The sequence below is a fragment of the Dipodomys merriami genome, unplaced genomic scaffold (assembly GCF_024711535.1).
Source record: "Dipodomys merriami isolate MVZ:Mamm:240054 unplaced genomic scaffold, mDipMer1.0.p SCAF_195, whole genome shotgun sequence".
Taxonomy (NCBI): domain Eukaryota; kingdom Metazoa; phylum Chordata; class Mammalia; order Rodentia; family Heteromyidae; genus Dipodomys; species Dipodomys merriami.
Window position 1 is genome coordinate 1,815,031 of NW_027203326.1, and position 24,421 is coordinate 1,839,451.

The 24,421-nt window shown below is 39.5% G+C and overlaps 2 pseudogenes; one reads left to right on the forward strand and one right to left on the reverse strand.

The window, feature by feature from the left end:
• Positions 1-22,138: 22,138 nt before the first annotated feature.
• On the forward strand, positions 22,139-22,238 carry LOC138831412 (U6 spliceosomal RNA; annotated as a pseudogene).
• A 907-nt stretch (positions 22,239-23,145) lies between these two features.
• LOC138831403 (ankyrin repeat domain-containing protein 49 pseudogene) lies at positions 23,146-23,832 on the reverse strand (annotated as a pseudogene).
• Between the last annotated feature and the right edge of the window lie 589 nt (positions 23,833-24,421).

The window sequence follows — 24,421 nt, forward strand, 5'->3', positions numbered from 1 at the left end:
CTGAAGTGGCTCTCTGGCTCAAGTGGTAGAGTGCTATTCTTGTACAGGAGAAACTCAGGTACAGTGCTCAGGTACTCAGTGTATGTGCACACGCACACACACACACACACACACACACACACACACACACACACACACACACACACACACACACACACACACACATGCACACAGACCAGAAGTGAACTGTGACACCAAATGGTAAAGCAAAGAGCTTCTGCTCTGAGTTCATGGTCAGCACCCTGGCCCTGTTTTCAATTGCAAAACCTAGCTACCCAGGTCCCAACAACTAGAGCTCAAAAGTTTCAACACCTGATGAGCTTCACCAGCCCCAGATGACAGAAAGCACTTTAATATTACACATATGCTTAGATTTAGCAAGCATATGTTTCTTCCTGGAAACATAGGAAGGTATCGTTGCCAATAATGAATCATTTCTTTAGGTTCAGCTCCCAGTTGTCTGCCAGAAGGACTCATGAATTGATTGTAGCAGTTTGTTAGATATAGTCTAACAAAGACTGGATAAGTAAAGGGTATTTGGCCTCACTCAAGTGTCGGCACAAATGAAGGCTTCTTGTCATAAAAGAACAGTGGAGAGAGAAAGAGCTTGGGTTACAAAGCGGCCTTTTTCTCCTGGACTTCAAAGCCCACCCACACTCATCCTCACTAATTGCCCAGGATAAATTGTTTGATACACAGCTGTACAGCAGTGAAGCATTTTGTCTGGCTGTTCCAACAATGACATTTAATAACATAGTTACTCTCTCTTTTTGTGTATATAATATTTATATACAGCAATCTCTATCTATTTATACCTAGTTCAGGCCTGAGGCTTGGTGGTTGAGTGCTCTCCTAGTAAGCACCAAGCCCTGGTTTTGATTCCTCAGTGCCACATAAACAGAAAACCCTGAAGTTCTGTTTTCCCACAGGGAAGACAGCCCCCAAGCAGCCAGGAAGATGGGGGTAAACCAGCAGCGTCTGGTTCCGTGGAGCTGGGTTGCAGCAGTTTACATCTGGCTAAGTCAGGTAAGGTGGCTGCTCTCAGCTACAACCACCAGGGGTAAATTGCAGAGGCCTTAAACCTATTGTACTCTGGAAAATGGATGTAATTCATTTCCTAGCCTTTGGTAAGTTTAAATATATCTTTGTCTCTATAGATACCTGCTCAGGAGCATGCTGGACAACACCACATACAGGAGAAAGAACTAAACATTCACAAGCACATTTTCTTCAATGCATTGCCACCTTTGGTCTACCAACACAAGTTAAAACTGACAATGGACCTTACTTTGTTTGTAATGCAATGTCAGAGTTTTTGACATATGGCACATTAATCATATTACAAAAATTCCCTATAATTCCCAAGGCCAAACAATTATAAAAAGAAATCACCAATGTCTTAATAAACAATTATTTAAAAAAGGGGAAGTGGACCCTCATATATAGTTAACATTTCAAATTTTTCAAAAGGGGCTACTGAATCCAGATTTCAGAAGCACTGGGGACAACTAAACCCTAAGCCCCAAGTGAAAGTCAGGTGAAAGGACCATGGGCATGGGCTTTGAATCCATTTTTCCCATAGCGAGCCAGTTACCATTTGGATCCCTGCCAGGAACCGTATATTTTTACCCATTTCCTCTACACAGGAGGATACCCAAGGATAAACTAACCAACAAGAAAACAAAATGGCTATGGTGGCCGAGGCTTGTGTTTAAAAGAGGGAAAGCTAAAAAGATAACTACTAGCCATCCCCAAGGGCAACCAGCCCTTGAGAAGCTCTTGTGTCCTCTAACAATTGCAGATTGTGATACTCCAGCTGATTGCTGTCCTGATGCTCCCAGTCCCAGCATTGACTACAGAATCCACATCAACCCCAACAGGTGACCTGGACAGTGATCAGACCTGACAATGCAGAAATCATCAACAGACCACAAGAGAAGCTGTACCTTTGACCTGGAGGTCTGACCTTCATTTTGATCACCACCCTATGTCATTATGTATGGACCATTTAATATTTCTGTAGGAGCACCTTATTTTAATGTCACCTGCTCTAATTGTTCTTTTACTTGCTTGTACAACCGCCTTTTGTTATGCTTTCCTGTAAACATGTCTAAAATCTGCTCCAGAACAACTTACACCTATGGACTCTGAAGTGACAAAGACTGCTATCCCATCCCTAATGCTAAAGGACTGCTAATGACATTGCTTGGCCTGGGAATGCTTTTGCTGATTGTTTTTCAATGCATTCCTTGCATTATACGTGCACTGCAAAACTCTTATGAGTTTAGCCAGCCAGCCAAGCTCCAAGTGAATGAATTTCCCCCGAGAGGAACCACAGCCAGAGATGGGTAAGCGGGGGTATCAGTCTGATCAACCTAAGACAGGGCCTTCAGCTTCATTCTGAAGAAGTTCCCAATGACAGGTAAGGCAGACAAGGTGATCCACCCAACCTAAGACAGGCTAGTTTGCTTCTTTAAACACAGCTAGGTTGTTGTAAGCCAACTGTAAAGTTTAAAGGTCATTTTGACTCCTGTGCTTGCTTGAAGGCACATACAAGAACTGGCTTACTAAAAAGACACCAGGTGCCTGGGATTGCTTTGCTATGTCTGCAGAGTTTGTTTTAAATTTTCCTTGTTTTTATGAGATACTGACTTTATTACAGGCCCCAGAATTAATAGCACTGCTTGGGATATTTATAACTATGGTGGGGCTGTTTATTACTGTGCTAGGTGGGGTTGTGAGGTAACTGGGATGGCCTCTTAGATCTTGCACAAGGGCCCTCCCTATGCTTGTCTGGTGAATCTCACCCCCCAGACTTGCCTCGAAACCCCTGCATGGCCAATGCTATTCTTATCAATGGAATCCTGTTAAAATAATCTTTACAGAGGAGGGGACAAGGATAACTAACTGGAAGGTGGATCTGCCATTTTTAAAAAGGGGGGGAATCTGTGGGGCACACAGTCAGCAAAGATGGCCCTGAGAGGAAGTAGAGTGGGCAGAGCCGGATATGTTCACATTCAGTGTGTAAACAGCTCTTGGAAGCTTAGGTGCATGATAAGGTGTGACCATTATCGTGATTGGTTGGTTCCATTTCTTCCCCTCCCACACAATCTTTTGCTTTTAAAAGGGCTTACTCTGTGTTAATACTCGAGTTCCTGCTTGACTTGACTCCCCACTGCGTCTGGGCTAAGGGAAGCTGGGGAAAGGGCTAGCGGCCACACTCTTTGTGAAGCAATCCTGAGTTACTGGTTTCTGTACCACAAAGAGTCATGGAATGGGATCAATCTCATCCTTGAATGAATAGTTCGTGCATGATGTGAGTAGGAAATGATAGGCAAGACACATGGAGTGTCACTTATTTGTAAAGAAGTGTTGAGTAAGCATGAAAATAATCATCACATTCATGAAATGGAGGCTTTGGGAAAGATCCAAGAATCAGTAGACTCACCGTACATTGGATTCCATCACAGGTCATCGTCTCTCCCACGCTATACAAATATGTACTTATTTGCATACTACATTCAACTTATGAATGGATGACTGTTGTGTGCCCTCCCCTGCATCTGCATCTCGGGGCTCCATCTCAGGTCCTGAGAATGGCCTTGCTCCTTAGTGGTTCACAGGCTGGTGTGATCACATGTACCCATGCGTCAATTGGGCAGATTAGGCCCCGAGTTCAGATCCCAGCAGTGCCAAAAGATTCATCTTGATGTCAGATGTTGCACGTATCTTCTTTTCCTGTGTAATTCCTGGATCTCTGCTGGGATGGAGAATGCATAGGCCACCCTGTGGCCATGGGAATAGGTTGTCATCCATGTCATCCATGTTATACCTGTCATCACATACTCAATACATCCATGAATAGCATACAAAATAGAATAGCTACACTAAATGCACAATGCAGTCCACACACGGATGTGAATATACATCCCATGTTGAAATGATGCATGCAGGACTATTGTGGCCTCCCTGGGGCTCAATCTCAGTTCCTGGGAACGGTCTAGCCCCTTAGTGGCTTACAAGCTGGTGTGTTCACGTGGACCCACTGGGCCGTTTGGCCTCCTAGGCCCTGAGTTCGAATCCTAGCATTGCCAAAAATTCATCCTGATGTAAGAAGCCCTTAGTTGCACCTGTTTTCCTGTGTTGTGCAAGTCCTGTGTCTCAGCTAGGATGGAGAATGTATAACCTACTCTATACTCATGGGAATAGGTGGTTATCCATGTCACCACAGTTATATCTGTCATCTTCTATTCTAGAAAATACACAATACATCAATGAATAAGACACAAAATAAAGAGAATGACTATACCAAACTCAAGATGCTGCCCACCCATGTATGGAAATATAGATCCTCTTTTTAAATGATGAATTTATGATTATATTGGCCCCCAACAGGGCTGGATCTCAGGTCCTGGGAATAGCCTTGCTCCTTAGTGTCTCACAAGCTGGTGTGTTCACCATGACCCATTCACCAAATGGTCATGCTAGGCCTTGAGTTCAAATCCCAGCACTGCCAAAAGATTCACCTTGATGTAAGAAGCCCATCGATCCAGCTGTTTTCCTTTGATGTGAAAGTCCTGAGTCTCAGCGAGGATGGAGAATGCTATATAGGCAACCCTATAGCCATGGGAATAGGTTGTCATCCATGTCAGCACAGTTATATGTCACCAAAGTCAAAAAAATACACAGTACAGCCATGAATATGACACAAAATAAAAAGAATTACTACACTGAATGCAAGATGCATACCACACCTGTAGGTAAAGAGAGATCCTATGTTTAAAAAAGGTGAACTTGTTATTTTGTCTAGTGCTAGGGTTTCAAATCAGGCCCTGGACCAGGCCTGGCATTGTAGTCTTCAAGGATTGTGTGCTTCCCCTTCTCCCACAGTGCAACAGAGCTACCTCAGTTCAAATCCCAGCACTGACAAAAGTTTCATTCTGTTGTCAGAATGTTTTCCTCTCCTGTAAAAGTCCCAGGTCTCAACTAGGATCAAGAATGCATAGGCAAACCTATAACCATGGGAACAGGTTGTCATGCATGTCAGCACAGTTATACCTGTCACCATACTCAGTAAAATACACAATACCTCCATGAATTAGACACAAAATAAGGAGAAGAAGTGCACCAAATGCAAGATGCTGTCCACACATGTATGTAAATATAGATCCTATGTTTAAATTATTAATTTAAGACTATGCTGGCCCTCCCTGTGACTCGATATCAGGTCCTTAGAACAGCAGAACTCCTTCGTTACTCACAGGCTGGTGTCCTCACCTTGACCCTTTCCCAAATTGGGTCTACTAGGCTCTAAGTTCAAATAGGAACCCTGCCAAAAGATGAATCCAGATGCGAGAAGCCCATCGATTCACCTGTTTTCCTGTCCTGTGAAAGTCGTCTGTCTCAGCTAGGATAGAGAATGCATAGGAACCCCTTCAGCCATGGCAATAGGTTGTCATCCATGTAAGCACTGTTGTATCTGTCACCATAATCAGTAAATTACACAGTAAGTCCGTGGATAAGTCAGAAAATAAGGAAAAGTACACCAAACGCAAGATGCTGTCCACACATGTATGTAAATATAGATCCTATGATTAAATAATGAATTTATGACTGTCCTGGCCCAGCATGGGGATCAATGTCAGATCATAGGAATGGCCTAACTCCTTAGTTGCTCACAGGCTGGTGTGTTCACCTTGAACAATTCTCCAATTTGTCCTGCTAGGCCCTGAGTTTATATTTCAGCACTACTAACAATTGGATCATGAAGGAATAAGTTGAGTGTGAAACCTTTTTTTCCTCTGAAACTCCTGGGTGTCATGCATGATGGAGAACACATCTACAAATCTAGATGCCATGTGATAGGATGTCATCAATGTAATAAATGGAATTGGTGTCATCATAGTAAAATCAATGGTAAATAAATGAATAAAACAAAAATTACAAGCAACAACCACACCAAACATGTATGGAGTGAGCATCCATAGGTAAGGGCAAATCCTGACTTTACAATGTATATAAATAGTACTTTTTCCAGGGTTAGGGTTTGAAATCACTCCTAGAGAACAGGCCTGACTTTCTAATCTTCAAATACAGTGAGCTTCCCCTTCTTCCACGGTGCTCCAGATTTACCCAGAACCTGAGTTCAAATCCACATTCTGGCAGAATAAACGGAGCTAATTTCTTTTATTTATTTATTTATTTTTTTGCTCAGCAGGGGACTTGAACACAGGTCGTGGCAACTCTGCCTCAGCTTCGATCACCCTATGCTGAGGTTCAGCCAATGGACCCACAGCTGATCCTGGGATCATAGAACACCAGGCATTTTGTGTAAAAAATGCAGTGAGATGGCCTTTTTATGTTTTCTTCCTTTGCACGGTGAACCCCGGGTCTGAATGACACTGTAGAAAAGGTACATCACCTTGCATTGCTGAAAGTTGGCAGATTATTGGGGAAGCCATAGACCCATGTGGCAATGTAGGCCCTGATTTCTAATCCCCCTCCTGACACCAACCAATGGCAGGAGATACTAAGAGACTCGTTCCCATCCATAGGAATAGCAATGGAATATTATCAATGTTACGGTTGAATGAGTTGATCATGAATGATGCTCCTACAAAACTGGACAGCTTGATTTCAGGAGTCTGATTTTATTTACTATTTATGAAGCATTAAAAGAATACTATTACAGGAATGCAATAATTTCAGGACACTGATTGATTTACTTAATAGTTTGTTAAGGATGATAACAATAACATTTATTACATGGAGGCATAATAAATTGGTAGGAATGTAGCCTATAAAACTGAATAATGCATAGACAACTCTAGCACTCTATCAAGATATATATTTGTTAGCTTACTACCATCTGCATGTCAATCTGTTCTTATTTTGTCAACACCTGGGGCTCGATCTCAGGTCCTGGGAACTGCCTGTCAGCTCGATTTGCCTCAGGATGGCATGCTGACACTCACCCATTCATGAATTGGGCCTTGTAGGCTGTGAGTTCAGATGCCAGCAGTCCCAAACAATGAATTGTGGAGTAAGAAGCTGATGGTGACATATGTATTCCTTTTCTGTGTAAGTCTTGGGTGTCAGGTATGAAGTGGAATATATATGCAGACCTATATCCTATTTAATCTATTTAATCACTATTCTATATGTCATAATATTCAATAAAATAAACAGTCAATACATGAATACGACTAAAAATACAGTGAATAACTACACTGAACGCAATATGGAGTCAACATATGTATGTAAATATAAATAATATATATACAATGTACACGAATAGAATGTTTTCTAATGGTGGGGATTGATTTCAGGCCTAAGGAACAGATTTGAATTTCTTGACTTCAAGGAGGCAAACTTCCCCTTCCCACACAGTGCAACATAATTACCCAGACAATGAGTTCCAATCTCAGTCCTGGCAGAAAAAATGGCACCTTTCTACTATGTGACATCCAGTTCTTAAGTATTTCATTATTCCTCCATTTAATGAATGTGATTGTTTAAATGCTTAATAAAGTATTAACAAAAATCGATCAGTGTCCTATATATAATTGTGTATAATTTTATCCTAGAATCATTCAAGAACTACCCATTCAATCATGACATTCATCACATTCCACTGGTAATCATATGAAAAGGAATGAGTTTCTTAGGATCTCGATCAGGATTCAAACTGTGTGCCCCAGCTCCGACCATTTAATCCCAAGGATAGGAAACTCAGTGGTCTGTCCTAGAACATCAGCAAGAAAAATGATTAGGCAGGCACCAGTGGCTCTCAGCAGTCCTCCTTGATACTGACAAGGTTGTGATAGGAGGATCATGATCAAAGCCAACCTAGAAAGGAAAGTCCTTGAGACCCCTGTCCAACTTGTGCTAACAAAGCCAGAAGTAGAGCCTTGTGGCTCCAGTGGTAGAGGGCTAGCCTTGAGCAAAAGCAGCTAATGGAATGTGCCAAGATCCAGAGTTCAATTTCCGGGACTGACAACAAACTAACATACACAACAATGGGTGCAGCCATCCAGCTAAAGCAGGTCACCCTATTGTCCCCAACTGGATTGGACAGAGTTTCCTGGGAAAGGGGTTGATGCCATTTTGACTCCGCCCATTCTGCCTGCATCACAGGATTCTGGCCACACCCACATTCTTTCATGGTTCTTTCTGACCAATGGGATAAAAGAATGGCAGTCGCACCTACAGTCCATGCTGCCAGGAAGCACCAGGATTCCCTGTTTGTTGACACCACTACCAGCAGTTGAGGAAGATAGATGTGGCTGAGTGGTGAGCAAGAGAATCAAGGCCTAGGAGGAGAAGCTTTGCTCAGTCCTACCAAGTGCCTACCTGGGCCCAGGCTCCCTGCCCCCATTCACTGTGGAACAGAGTTTCAAACTTGGTGCAACTGACTCACACCCACAACGACTCTTGGGGTCCTCAGGGAATGGTGAAATGGTGCACCTCTGGCCGGCGTGAGTCCCTGACCTGGTCCTGGCCCTCCTGTCCTCAACTCCAGGCCTGAGTGTCCGCCATGCCTCCACCATCACTGATCACCCCACCTGGAGCAGCCGCCAACAGCTTCTTCCAACAGCACACATGAGTGGCTGCCACAAAGGCCCGCACCCCGGGACCAGATTTCTCCCTCCACACCAGGACCAGCGACTCCCTTGTGCCCCACAGTCCGGCCGGGGCTCTGCCACAAGTGTTTCCTAGGGATAGGGGTAGGTGTTGACCCGTGGATTCAATCCCCATCCCTAGCAGCCAGTGTCCCAGGAAACGGGGAGATAAAGGGTTGAGTCAGGAATGGGCGCCACAATGCCCCTGTCCTGAAGTAGTGGGAGCCACACAGCAGCACATCTGCACCCTTCCTCTCCCTGGTGGGAACATGGTGGCTTTAGTCAGAGATGGGAAGCAGCTTGTCCACACCTGCCTTCTGGGGTCATTTCCTTTTTTCTGGGGGTAGGGTATGTTGGATGCAGAAGATAGGCCCCCTTGCTCTGTGAGCCCTTGTCTTCTGTGCTCAGTCACCCTTTCACCTGAAGAGGGGCCCAGAAAAGGTGCTGGGGGTCAGAGCAGAAAGTGAGTATCTGGGAAAACACCTCTCCCCCCACATACATATGACCTGTCCCCCTTCCCCCCAGCTGTCAACAGTTCTCACAGGGTGAGCTCTGCCAGCTTCTGCTGGTGCTCCCGGTCCATCTGGTCTCCAAAAAACTCTGGAGAGGCACTGATCTGGGTTTGTGTGTGTGTGTGTGTGTGTGTGTGTGTGTGTGTGTGTGTGTGTGTGTGTGTGTGTGTGTGTGTGTGTAGAAGTGGAATGTAACAAGTCGGTGGATGCTTTGGTACCGGCTATCATTAGGGAGTGCATGGGCTTCGCAGCTGAGGTCTGGGGACCTGGAAGGGTGAGACACTTGAAGGGGACTCAGCACTGTTAAAATACAAGAACAAGGGATCTTTGTGCCCAGGAGCTGTGTATTCCCTTGGGCCTGATTGGTGGCAGTGGGAGCTTGGGAGGATCTGAGAGTGCAGCCTGCAGGGGGTGGCTTGCCAGGGGCAGAGAGTATGGCCAGCACTTAGTAAGAATGTGAGCCCTGCTAGTATGGAGTGCAACAGCATAGGTCAGACTCTGAGTCTTCACATCATGACCTCTGATGGGCGAGGTGAACACTAGTTTAAATCTTGAGCTGTAATCTTCAGATATCAGCCTCCTGAATAATAGGATTATAAGCATGAGCCTCTGGCACTGGGCCTCTGGTTCTTTTTGGTATATTAGGGTTTGACCTCAAGGCCTTTGGCTTGCCAGTCAGGTCTTCTACCATGCGAGCCAAGATTTTCTGTCTTGGGCATTTCTGAGATGGAAACTTAATATATGGTCAGGCTGGGCTGGATCACAGTCTTCCTATCTATGACAGGCATGCGCCACCAGGGCTGTAGTTGGGATGGTAGACCTGCATCGCCATGCTCAGTCATTGGTTAAGATGGATTGTACCAAACTCCATGCATGGCAGCTGATTAATGACCACAAGTGAAGCTCTGGGTTGGGCCTCAACCCTTGGCCCTCAAACTCCTCATAGGACTGTTGTGAGGAAACAAGGGTTTAATACATAAGAATCTCTGGAGCAGGGCCAGGCACAGAGGGAGCGGCAATCAGATATGGTTCTCAGCAATTCCATGAGCATATGACAGGAAGATACTCACAAAGGGCTCAGAAGGAGTGTGTTATTAATGGTGTGACAGGTATGGGATTATGAAACAAAACATGGCTCTCATTCATTATTATCCTATCCCCATGAGGAAGGGGATTCTTCACTTTGTTTAGTTTTGCAGCTGGGGAAACTGAGGCATGGAGATGCTGGGTGTCATACTCATAACTCCCAGCTGACAGGAAGCTTGGCCTGACTTATCTGCCATGCTCCCTAGGACAATGGGTCCTATTCAGTCCACATCTTGTGGTGGGAAGTCCACTGCTTGTCAGTTGTGGGGCTTGAACTCTGGGCCTGGGCAGTGGCCCCAGCTCCTCAGCTCAAGGCTAGCACTCTACCACTTGAGTCACAGTGCCACTTCCAGTTTTCTGGTGGTTCTTTGGTGATAAGAGTCTCACAGACAGTCCTGCCTGGGTTGGCTATGAACCATGATCCTCATATCTCAGCCTCCTGTGTAGTTTGGATTATTGACCTGAGCCAGTTCTGACCTTCTCTCTCTCTCTCTCTCTCTCTCAATCTCTCTCTCTCTCTCTCTCTCTCTCTCTCTCTCTCTCTCTCTCTCTCTCTCTCTCTCTCTCTCTCTCTCTCTCTCTCTCTCTCTCTCTCTGTCTCTCCCTCCCTCCCTCTCTCTCTCTCTCTCTCTCTCTCTCTCTCTCTCTCTCTCTCTCTCTCTCTCTCTCTCTCACACACACACACACACACACACACACACACACACACACACACAACACACACACAGGAATTGATTGAATGGGTGCTAGAGGAGGTGGTCCAGCATCCCCATGTGGCTGGAACCATGGTGGCCCTCTCATTCTGGAGGTGAGCTGTGGGTCAAGAGCTGTATCGCTCAGTCTGTTGTACCAGCTCTATGAGGTAAGCCCTTCTATGGCTGGCTAGACCGTGATGGTTACTCATTGTCCATCTAGCCTTACTGGACTTAGTATTGTGTTCTATGTCCTTTACTAGCTAAATTTTCTGGCCAAAATTATGATACATAATTAGGAATGAAAATGTAATGCCATCTTAAGAACGTCATTTAGGGCTCTGGCAATATGGCTTCATGGTACGGCGATTGCCTAGCATGTATGAAAACCTGGGTTCAATTCCTTAGTACACATAAACAGAAAAAGAAACACTGGAAGTGGTGTTGTGCCTCAAGTGGTCGAGTGTTAGCCTTGAGCAAAAAAAAAAAAAAAAGCTGAGGAATAATTCCCTAGCCTTGATTTTAAGCCCCAGGCCTGGCAAAAGAACAACAACAAGAACAAGAACAACAAACATTCAGTTAGTAAATGCAAAATAAAGAACCCATACTTGGAATATATTGATTACTCCTTCCATACTGATACCTGACAATAGTCCCTAATTCATGACTTTATCTATATTAGGATACTGTTTTGAAAAAAAGTTTTGTTCATTAGGTCACGGCAATTAATGCCAGGAATGTGCTTAGATGTCAGGTGAAGATTAATTCTGGAAATTCAAAGTATCCAGGCTTTTGAATGGTCACTGCTAATCAGAATGAGAAGGGTAGTCTAAGTGAGATTTGGAAAACTTTTTTGCCAGTCATGGCACCAAAAAGGCAGAGGCTAACTAACAGCTGTGACAGAACAGAAGAAATAATTCCAGATGGAAAGAATAAATGATAGTAACTAAGGTATAGCAGAAACTGTTCAAGGGAACCATTTTTAGTTATTGAAAAACTAGTTATCAACTAGCTTATTCCTCATTGCCTTTAGCATTCTAAATCTCTTAGGCTAGTTATTAATCTCTGTGTGATAAATGTATCTCTTTCTATGCTCTTACATACCTGATTTCCTTTGCTTTCTAATCATCTGTCTTTCTCTATTTTTTATGAACAATTCCTGATGCTAAATACACCTACACAGATGGAAGGGGATGGTAATACAAGGGTCCCATAACTCATGAGTCATTAATGTAACAACATGGAAAAGGAGGACATATTTATTGCTACCTCAATTTTTCTGAAAAGCTGCAATGTCCCATCATTTGATTCAGATTTCCATTCTTTGTCTACTTAGTGTCATTAACTGAACTAAATGTGAATATGAGTCGAGTGCTGGTGGCTCATGCCTGTAATGCTACCTACTCAGGAGGTTGAGACCAGAGGATTGTGGTTCAAAGCCAACCTGGTCAGCAAAATCCATGAGACCATTATCTTCAATTAAGCACAAGAAACCCGGAAGTGATGCTATAGCTAAAGTAGTAGAGCGCTAAACTTGAGCTGAAGAGCTGAAGAACAGCACCCATGATCAGAGTTCAAGCCCCACAACCAAGTAAAAAGTGCAAATATGACATTAAGTTTCCAAAAAAGGAATGATGAAGTCAATAGTAATCTTCCCAAGCAGAGAAAATAATTCCAAAATGATTCAGTGCACAGACTTTTGCTGACTAAGTTATGGCGTCTTTGCTGTATGTACTCTCTTCTTAGAAAAATTGTCAAATATTAGCTTTATAATAAACATCTAATACTTCTTGATTCAAAATAGAAGTCCATACTGTTGATGTCACTTGGCTTTCTTACTATCTTAGTACAAAGCCAACCCAGTCAGGAGAGTCTGACAAACTCTTCTCTGTCATTAAACACCAAAAGAGCCAGAAGTGGAGTTTGGCTCAAGCAGTAGATTAGTAGCTTTGGGAACAGGTGGGTAGGAAATACAACTGTACAGGGACAGGGTCAGCTGTGAGTTCAAGCCCTACTAACCATCACAAAATACACAAACAAGCAAACAAAACAAACCCCAGGTATTTCTTTGGGACGCTCCTTAAAGGCGTACTGGTCTGAGAAGAGGCTGATTTTTCTGATCATACTCACTGAATCCTGCTTTTTTGAAATCCTTTTTGCTATGGAGAACTCAGTACCAGAATAAAGGAATTAATAACTGACTCCTGCAACAAGAGAATCGTCTCAGGATTTTTCCATAAGACACTTTAAAACCTCCATATCTTTGGTTTGTTTTTTTTTTTGCAGTAGAACAATTTTTAAACAATGTTATTTCCTTTTGTTCTATGCTGGCCTTTAAATGGCACATTGTTTCCTTTTGTAATACTCTCAACTAGAAGTTTACAGACAAGTTTTATATGAGTAAAGAACACACTCACAAAAGTCAAGAACAGGGGCTGGGAAGGTGGCTCAGTGGTAGAGCGCTTGCCTTGCATGCATGAGGACCTGAGTTTGATTCTTCAGTACCATATAAGCAGAAAAAAAAGCTGGAAGTGGCGCTATGCCTCAAGTAGTAGAGTTCTAGCCTTGAGCTGAAGAGCTGAGTTCAGGCCCCACGACTGGACTCCCTCCCCCAAAAAAGTAAGGGACAGTTTCCTTCCAGCCTTGGATTCTTTCCTTTTACAGTAAAAAGGAAAGCAAAAGTTAACTTGAACTTTGTCATTCCTCTATGTTCAATTCCTCTCCTGGGAGCAGTTGCCACATCCAGTAACAGTTACTTTCATTTACAGTGACAATTTATGATGCTGCTCCATATAAAATGCATGTTTTCTGATTTCATTGAAATAGCACAATGACACCATTGGACATGGGGTAACACATGTTTCAGAGTCAACTTAGTACAGGAAAATATGAAATTTAAATTGCTTATAAATGCATTATCCATTAGTACATCGAGTTCAAACTTCTTAATGCTCTGTAAATTAAGTTGAATTTTAAATGGGAAGAAGGTTTTTGGATCATTTTTTTGTGAGTGTATGTGCTGTGCATTAATTTCCCAAGTATACTTGAGTTAACAGTAAAAGAAACAATAGCAATAATAGAAGAAAGAGAAGTTCTGTGTTTAAGTATAAGGTATCAACATAATATATAAAACTCTACAAATAAGACAACATTGAAACAATAAAGCCACGTCCTGTATGTAGATTCATGGGAGCAATACAGAGAAAGCATTACTCATAAGTGGAGCATGAAGCATGAGGCCATTCCCTTTCTAAATCATGCATGCTAATCATGTAAATTTGTAAAAAGTAGAATGAAAGGATGATTCTGTTTCCAATGCAAGTCAGATATGAGTGAGTATGGGCTTAAGTGGAAAAAAAAGAGTCCATCTTAAGAGAACAGGGATTATACTAGCAATGAACTTGGTGGCTAAGATCACATTCCTTTACGTATATGCTTTTTTGCTGTTGTTGGTCATAGCACTTGAACTCTGGGACTGGGCGCTGTCCGTCTGCTAATCAGCTCATGACTAGTGCTCTACCACTTGAGCCACAGTGCCACTTCTAATTTTCTGGTAGTTATTGGAGAAAAAAGTGTCCAAGAGTTTCCTACCTTGGCTGGCTTTGAACCCCAATCCTCCGATCTCACCACTGCACAGCTTACGATCACCTTTCTAACAGTGTACACTCAGCATATGTTCATCAAACTTTATATGAATTCTTGAGTTAAAAATCTGGGCTACAGGTTAGACTTCACACTCACAAAAATGTTTGTAGTTTAAAAATTGATACTCCTGGAAAAATAAAAAATAAAAATGTAAAGGAGTCAGGGAAGTTCAGTTTGTATCCAGCCTGGACAGAACAGGCTTTGAGACATTATGTATAATTAAGCAGCCAAAAGCTGGAATACCAGTCATGAGCAAGATTGCTGAATAAGAGCTTCAGGCTTGTGGCCGGGAAGATGGCTCAGTGGTAGAATGCTTGCGTTGCATGCCTGAGGCCCTGGGTTCAATTCCTCAGCACCACATAAGAAAAAATGAAAAAAGCCAGAAGTGGCGGTGTGGCTCATGTGGTAGAGCTCTAGCCTTGAGCTGAAGAGCTGAGGGACAGCGCCCAGGCCCTGAGTTCAGGCCACACCACCGGACCCCCCCAAATAAAAAGAGCTTCAGGCTTTTGCATACATACATACAAACATACACAAACACACAGAGGCACTTATATATGCACATACATATACACATACACAAATGAAACAATTCTCAGAATATGTAGAAATGTTAGTAAACAATAGAAAATACTTCCTGAGTAAGACTAGAATCAAGTGATAATTTTTAATACTAGAAAGCCCTCAAGTGAACTTTCTTCAAAAAATTTGAGAATATTACATAGATAGGAACCAGATATAGTAAGAGGGTGAAGTAATCATTATTAATGACTGGATCAGTGGAATTAATCAGAGACCCCTGCAGGTGCATCTGAAAATGTTCATATCCTGTGTCAAATCTCAGAATGTTTTTGAAAATTGTACATAAACAGTCTGAGCAGTCAGTCTAGTGGATAAGATCATAGGAGGAATTCAGAATTGCTAGTCTGTTTCTACATTAAATAAACCAACAAACTATGGCAGCACAATGTGATACAAGCTTGGAATTCTAGCACTCAGACTAAGACAGGAGATTAGAGAATGGAATTACACACCTTTCCTGGACCAGGTAGTATAATTTTGTCTCAATTAAACAAACTAAACAACAAGAAAGGAATACACAGTTGGAAGTATGGGCTAATTTTGTCACTATGTTTTCAGAAGTCAACTTTTCTATTTAAATGAAACTCATATATAATCCTCAGATGTGTTTTAATTGCTCTCTTCATTACAGAACATTCCTAGATGCTAAATGGCTCATGATTCCCATCCAAAAAATTGGAAAATTAAGTAAGCATCATTGTGTTGGATTCCAAAGAAATGATGAAGGATTACAAATGGTTAAGCCTGGAGAAATATCAAAGTACTTGTAATGTAAGACTTGGTAGACCTTGCTAAATTAGAATTGTCATTTAAAATAAATATATTGGTTTTGTTTGTAATTTCATATTCTATAGGATACTACAAAACTCTTCTTAAGTAGAAGGTTTAATTGACAAATTCACAAATGATTCTGGCATTCTATTTTCCTAGAATATACTTTCAAGAGAGTTATAATTAGAACTTAGTTAATAGATAATTCCAACAGTTCATGTATAACATGATAATGTGAATAATCTAGACAGAGTAGCCAACAAATAAGTGACATTAATTTATCATTTTGGAAAATGAGCAATTGTTTGAGGGTTTGGTATACTATGGTATGAAGAGAGTAATTGTGTGACACCTTTCTTCTACCTATATGTAATGCAACAACCATTCCCTTAATTATGTTCAACTTTACAAATTGAGAAAAATGCTAGGTTTGGGATTTGTTTTCATTTTTGTTTTGTTGTATTTGCTTGTCATAGAGCTTGAACTCTGGGCCTGGACATGGTCTCTGAGCCTGTTTATGTCCTACCACTTCAACCTCAGTGGCACTTGTGTCTAGCTTTTTCTGAGAAATTTATTGCAGATAATTATCTAAGAAACCTTCCTACCTGGGTGGGTTTTGAACCACACTTTTCTGATCTTTTCATCCTGAATATCTATGAGAGTTAAAAAGTATAAATATAATTAATGATTGCAAGTGTTCTGATCTCAAGAATACCAATGGGGGGGGGGGGAATGTTGCAGCTTAGTTTATTGTGGTGTTCTTTCCAGAACAAGGAGGGCATCACATTAGAAGTGCAGTATTTTTTTCACAATAGAGATAAGCTAATCATTATGTGAATTAAGGAATTTTAAGGTGCACCTTACAAGTTGGAAATTGTTGGGCTAGTATGACATTATGGAATAAATCTTGGGACTGATGATCATAGAAATAATAGCTTACTCTGATAAAAATATTGCTTACTCTTGAAGAATTAATTAGTACAGATGCTTCAGAGTTTTATTCTCTATCAGAATGTGGCTATTTTTCTGTTACTTCTCAATCTGTTAACGCCCATTGGAAATTGTATCTATTGCAGAATTTCATAAGATGCAAACAGGTACTGTTTTGAATCTCTCAGATATTGAATGTTGAGAATTTTAAAATGAGTAGTTATTAACCATAGAAGTTTTGAAGAACCCATATATTCTCTCCTCTTAGCAACTTATTTACTTATAAAAGTTATGGGTTTCCTTAAAATTAAACTGTTTTCAGTTTTAGTATGAAAAAGTACCAAATTTATTCTTTTTTCAAATTATTGGCAAGTATATTGTGAAAATATTGTCTAGTTGGATAACATTCAAGTTGAAGACTCTCTGATAGAAAAGCGGTAATTAATTCAAATTAGATGCCAAATAGTATTGTTTTTTAAGTTACTACATAAACAATAATATTTACTGTACCAATACAGTGTAATTATATTTTACACAGCTTATTTTTTAATTTTATTATCAAAGTGATGTACAGTAGGGTTACAGTAATTGTAAGTAGTGAATACATAACTTTTCAAACTTGTTACCCTTCCCTCATTTTTCTCACAGTTTTCCTTCACCCCTTCACCCTTCACAAGTTGTCTTGTGAGTATTGCTATTGCATTGGTTTGCCCTTTGTCCTTTGTTCCTCTTCCCTTCTCTAATTAAGGTAAATGAATACACAATACATAGGGTAACAAAATCAAATACAGCAGGGATAAACCATAGGGAAAAACCCATAGAAAATAGAAATCACAGAGGACATTAAAAACAACAACTGCAAATAAAAATCTCTTGGATTTTTATCTTGGATTTCATTTTGCTCAACATCAACTTATATGGTCATATATATGCATAACAAAGTCACGGGAAAATAATAGTTGCATGGACACTATATCATGAAAACAAGATGTTAAATTTTTGATGTTAATGATGGAATTAGGATTGGTGAATTTGTGATTCTGATAAAGGAATTTCAAAGGAGTTTAAATTTTAATTGTTCAAAATTTTAAACAATGTAACCTATTAAGAAAATTTAAAATATCCTGGGAAAATAGGCTTTTATGCAAAGAAGTCCATGGAGACTTAGTAGAGAGGAAGCAATGTGGGTGAAGATAGCGCTTTTTCACAACAAACCTCAGAAACCTTGCTGTAAATCCTGTAGGTTCCCTTGAGAATTGTCCTTACCCTGGAAATATACTCTCACTTGGTAAAACAAGGTTGTAGTGGAATTTAAATACAAAATTCTTAAAAACATAAGATATCAAAATTTGTGAATTAACCTTTAATTATCAAACAGTAATTCTCTGAAAATGAAAATTTGGGTCAAAATATTTGGGGAGAAAGTGCCCTCCACAATGAAAGAAGGTATTGGGTTACACTTTTCTCTTCAGAACACTTTCCACAATGTCTTATCATGTGAAGCAGTGAAACAGAAAAAAAAAAACTGATTGGATATTTCAAACCAATTATTTCACATTTCTAAGTAGCTTGTAATATATAATATCCTTTTAACATGAGATAGTGAAGACAAATTACATAAGCCAAAAAGTTTTGGGATTAGAAAAGAATTGAAAATAGAAAAGGTTAGAAAATTGTTCTTATAAGCCCTAGCTAAGCATGTTGGCTTCAGCAGTGGAGGGAGGCCCAAACTTTTTGATATAGATTGTCTTAATATTTTTGCTATCTAAAGTGACAGAGCTTATCTGACTCACTACACTGCAGAACTGATTGAATGAAGAGAAGAAAATAAATTCCACATCCAAATGAGGCAACTTAAGAGAATTTTAAAAGAGAAACCGTGAAGATGTAGCAGTGACTGAGGCTGTGTAGTCCTTCAGCTTCACTAGACATAAAGCCAAGGAGCCGTGATAAATTGGAAATCAAGCAAGAGCTAAGAGGAGCACATAGAAGTAGGACATAGAAGCATTGTCCTTTTGTAACAGACACTATCTTTCATAGTATGGTAATTTAACTCTATTCTCCTTCATACATCTTGTTGAGCAAATGCAAGCCCAAGAGAAAAATAATCTATTGAAATCATTTTGCAAGGAATAACTTTTCTGTTCCTGATATGGTATCTAAGGAGAGTCTTTAGAGAAGATAAAAGCGGTGTAGTTTTTAATTCGTCTAAGCATCTTGTTAGCAAAATATATCTTTGAGTTTAGAATTGATTTAACCAAAAAGTGATGGAGTACTTATTTTTCTGGGCACTTTAGACACAAGAAGACATTCAAGGTAACAGAAAAAAGGAAAATTTATAGCCAAAGATTTTTGAGCACAGATTCTTCGACTAGTTTTCTGGAGAGAAAGCTTTACATTAGATTTTTCCTCATTAATATAGATGCGGTTTCATGGCAACCAAATGCAAGAGGGATGTTTAATGGACTCGCATGCCCAATTCAGCAGCATGATAAAAAAATTTAGCGAATTATTTGACTAATTACTTTGCCAGAACAAAGAAGGAAAACTATAATTCAAAATCGACTTAAATGTATGAAGAAAAAGTATTGAAGAGAGATGCAAGAAAACATAGAAGATTGTTTTCTCTCCAGTGGAGCAATAGGTTCTTCATCTTGTTTCATCCATTTTATATTCTCAAGCTATCAAGTGTGGCTGAGGGCTGGAGTATCCAGTTCATCTAAAGAAAATTAGCTGAAGAAAGATAATATTTGCAGCTGATGTAGGTGAATTATTATCTTAGACAATCTATTTAAATCTGTTCAAAATTCTCTCTTACCCCAAACTCCCCTCTTTGAAAAGCTTTATTTGCTTTTCCCAAGACTGCCCTTCATTAACTCCTTAAAAATTTGAGAAGTCATATTCATACTCTCTAGAGATTGCTCTTTGGTTGTGATTTTTGTGTGCTTTTGATTTTTTGTTGTGTTTATTAACTGAATTTCATAATGTTGTGCAAGTGTATTACAATTAAATATTCCCTCCACTTATCCAATATTCCTGGATCACAGTCACTCCTTCTATCATTCTCAACTAACCCCTTCTCCAAGATTTATTTCTGATTTATCACTTCCTTTATCACATGTGTACATTGGGTATTCTAGCTGTACTTACCCTTTGTTCAATTTTTCATCTTTACTATTATTCCTCTTCGGTTTCAACTTCCTCTCTGATACTCATTCTGTTAAAATGTCTGATAATAATTTGAAAGGTTTATATACATTCAATCCTGCATATACTTTAACTGATGTCAGCTTATATTTCCATAATTCATTCATCTGCAGTAACAATTTGCAAGAATGGATATGCGAAGCACCTAGACATGATTGTATTCTCATCTATTTGGAAGATTGATCTTTAGTCAAAAAGAAAGTTTAAAAATGGCTTAGAATGTATTCCTAATTATCAATTTTTATAAATGGCTTTGTACAATGGTGTGTGATTATTTTATTTTACCTGGGATAATATTTTCTACTACTTGTAGGTTTTGGAAAAAGAAGAAATCTAAGATTTACTATTATAGAGGAATATGATAGAAATAGAAGACAGATTTGATGTTTGTCACATCTCTGATGAGTACTCATATTCAAGACAAAGTCATATTTCTTTCTATGTTAGACAGATAGAGAAAACATAAAAGAACATATGATAAGCAACTATTTGTGACTATTGTCACTATTTTTGGAGCACATGGGCAGCCAAGATGGCTCTGAGAGGGAGTTGAGTGGGCAGAGCCCAATTTGCTTTACGTTCAGTGCACAACCAGCCTGCGGAAGTTTAGGTGCATGATAGGGTGTGACCTTTACAGTGATTGGTTCCTCTTCCTCCCCTCCCATGTCATGTGCTCTTTTTGCTTTAAAAATGGCTTGCTCTGTGTTAATAAATGAGTTTACAGCTTGACTTGACTCCCTGCTGCGTCTGATTGTCTCCCTGGCTAAGGGAGGTTGGGGAACAGGCTACTGGCCGCACTTACCTTTCCATGGACCCCGTCTGTCTTTCATGGGATGGACGAAGACCCAACAATTATTTTGTTGAAATTTACTTCATTAGCTAACCTTTGGGTTTGGAATATGGGAGGCTGATCTATTGAACACATTTTTGGAAGGCACCTACTGAACAACACAAATGGTGGGTGGTACTATTTCTACACTTTAATGAATGGTTGAACCTGTTAGTCATTGGTGTTGGGTAAATAAATCAACTCTATTGTAACTTTCTCCCTACACTTGAAAAACTTGTAATGTCACTAAGTATCAACTACTTGTCAAAAGTTATTTTGGTGAATATAATTTTATTTGAAAATGAATACACTTTCAGGAGATTAAATGTAGGTTATCATTGGTTTGAGAGTGACAACCTTTTTATATCACAGAACCAAGTTTAACTGAAGTACCAGTGTTTTGAAGAACTAAGGATCTTCTCACTTAATGTTTTTCTAAATTACATTTGACCTCTACATCAAGTTTTCCAAAAATACGTAGAGCAATTATGTATCTTTTTTGGACCACTTATGCTGGACTGATATTATTTCATTACTCATTAGAAGAGGGGTATTAAAAATAATCTTATGACATTTTGTGATCTTTTTCACTCATATGGATTGGTCATCTGTAAACTGAAAGTTTGAATTACAGCACTGTCTCTCAGATTTTGTGATCTCCTCCTTCATTTTAAGTTGCCTTGCATTTCACAATTGCTTACTGATAATTCCTGCATCTCAAGGAATTGGGGACCTGAAATATAGGAAATGAGAAATTGATATGCATATTCAATTAGTTTCTATTGGCATGTTGCATGGGCCTAGGTGAAAAGTATTTCCCATGTTATCTGATGATGCAGATAACTGGGTCCTGGGATCCTAGGATCTCATTTGGGAAAAGTAAGACCTCTTCTGGGAAAATTTCAACTGCAGAAGTTGAGAAGTAGATCTTAAGCAAGGCTTACTTTGAATCAAATAGCTCCACAGAACTAACTCATTTGGATAAATTACTACTTGCAATAGCCATCACCTTTGGACCTAGCTATAAACACTTGAAAGTGCAATCAAATCCAAAATGGAAAATATTTAAAATAGTAATTGACAAAAAATTGCAAATGTGAGCAATAAACTGAACAATATAATTTTTCCACTATTCAAAGAATTTCAGGAAAATAAGATCAATAGCACTGTTAGAAACATTAACATTTCCTTGTACCAAATAGGCACCCAAGGATATAAGCCTGTATAAAGATTGCAACATTAACTATTTAATTTAGAGGATAATACATGCTTCAGCAGTATGTATACCCAAATTAGAACAATACAGAGATTAACATGGCACTTGCACAAAGATGACATGAAAATTTGTGAAGTATTCCAAATTTTTCATTCTTCAGATGCAAGAAATGAAAAACATTTAAAATTGATTACAAAATTACAAGTGTAAAAATACATGTAATTCATATAATTAAAAGTTAGTTTGACATCAGTGTATTAAATCTTGACCTTAGAAAGGCCTTTATATGGGGCTGGGAAGGTGGCTCATTGGTAGAGCTCTTGCCTTGCATGCCTGTGGCCCTAAGTTCGATTCCTCAGCACCACATAAGAAAAAAGAAAAAAGCCAGAATGGGCATTGTGGCTCAAGTGGTAGAGCACTAGCCTTGAGCTTAAGAGCTAAGGGACAGCGCCCAAGCCCAGAGTTCAGGGCCACGACCGGACACCCCCACCACCACCAAAAAAAAGAAAGGCCTTTACATAGAATAACCTTTATAAAACTTTTGAAATTACACAACATTTTCGTTCTATCCCAAAGAAATATAATACTATAAGGACCTAGGAAACAAAGGAATCTTAAACTATTTCTATATGGAATGAAATCTGAAAATACACATTAATGAAGCTGTATATTATAAAGTAGCATAGAATTCAAATTATTATATCTAGGAGAGAATAAAATACATTATGGACACTATACAAACATAGATTAAAGAATATTTTAAAATATACTTTTTCAGACAAGCACGAGAAATATCTTTAGTTTCTGTATAAATTTCAATAGATAAGTTAAAATTATTTCTGATTAAAAAGTCACAAACTCTGAAGAAATCATTATAGATGTATACAAAAACTCTTGAATACATTTTCACATCAAAGGCAGGCAATTCACTTGAAAGAATTCCACAGAATCCATGAATTTTTACAATAAGTTATTGCTATTTGGATTGTGAAAATATTTTGTATGGACACAAAGGATGGAATGGCATTTTTGAAATTTAAGAAAAGTAATTGAATCATTAGGACTTAGTAGAACAATTTGTACAGTCTTCCACAACTTCAAAGAGGTAGTGATACATACTTATCTTTGTAGCAATATCAAATGCAGTTTCTTCCAAATTGTTCTTCAGACATTGTTTTATGTAATGTTTCAACAGAAGGAGATCAAATGAATTTTTGCTATCTTAATTTCCAGCAGCAAGATTCAAGTGGGTCAAGAGGCCTTTAGTTTGGGCATTGGAATCTGCATCATGATGAAGTAAGAAAGAAGCCACTTTGTTATTATTCCACTTATATGCACTGTGCAGATGTGTCCATCCATCTACACTTATTGTGTGTGCCGCTTGAGCCACCAACTCAAGACAATGTCTAAGTGTCCACTGTAGATTTCCTGATGAAGAGGTGTATATTCATCGTCATCCCTTGTATTCACATGAGTGGCCCTTTTGGAAAGTAGTCTCCGCACTGTAGTAAGCCGATTATTTTCGGCAGCACAAAAAAGAAATTTGCTTGGATCCTTCTCTATTTTTTATTGCAATTGATACCATTTCTCATTTTTTCATCTTGTTTCTCATCTTTATCAGAATTGCCTAACCAGAGACTTTGAGTGCCAGTGAAAATGAGGTGTCCATGTATTTCCCTAATAGTTCATGTTGGTTGAACTGCTCAGAAATATCCGGTGAATTTTCTGCATCTTTTTTCACCATGATTTATTTTATCTTTTTCCATTTTTTACTATTCTAAATTATTCTAACGAGAGTAGGGAGCTGATGGAGAGCACAGGAAAGATGTTCCTCCGTATTCAATGGTACAGAATTAAAATTAGGGCCAGTGGTGTCTTCATGTGCAGCTTATTCTAGGAATGAGAAAATATGAAATAATGCCTTCTACATAAATGATTTGGGAAATGGCAGAGCAGAAAGTGAAATGATGAATCCAAAAATATGAAAGCAAAATATATTAGGATAATTATGGAGCAATCATATTATCTATGAGAACCATGTAAGAGAGAGAGGAACAGAGAGATGTGCAAGGACCTAACTAGCCACAAATCCATGCCTCTGATCAATTTATAGAGCAAGCAGAATTTAATTTTTTTAAAGATGGAAAGAGAATTCATGTATTTACTTGAAATTAGTAAATACATTTTTGTAGCCTACATAAAGAGTCATAGATTTACCAATATACAGACAAAAATCTAAATCCTTGAGACTTCTAGTAACATATCTGACTTTAATCTGTTGAATCACACTTTTCCTGTACAATGAAGGAATAGGCCCAGTCTAGAAAAGCAGC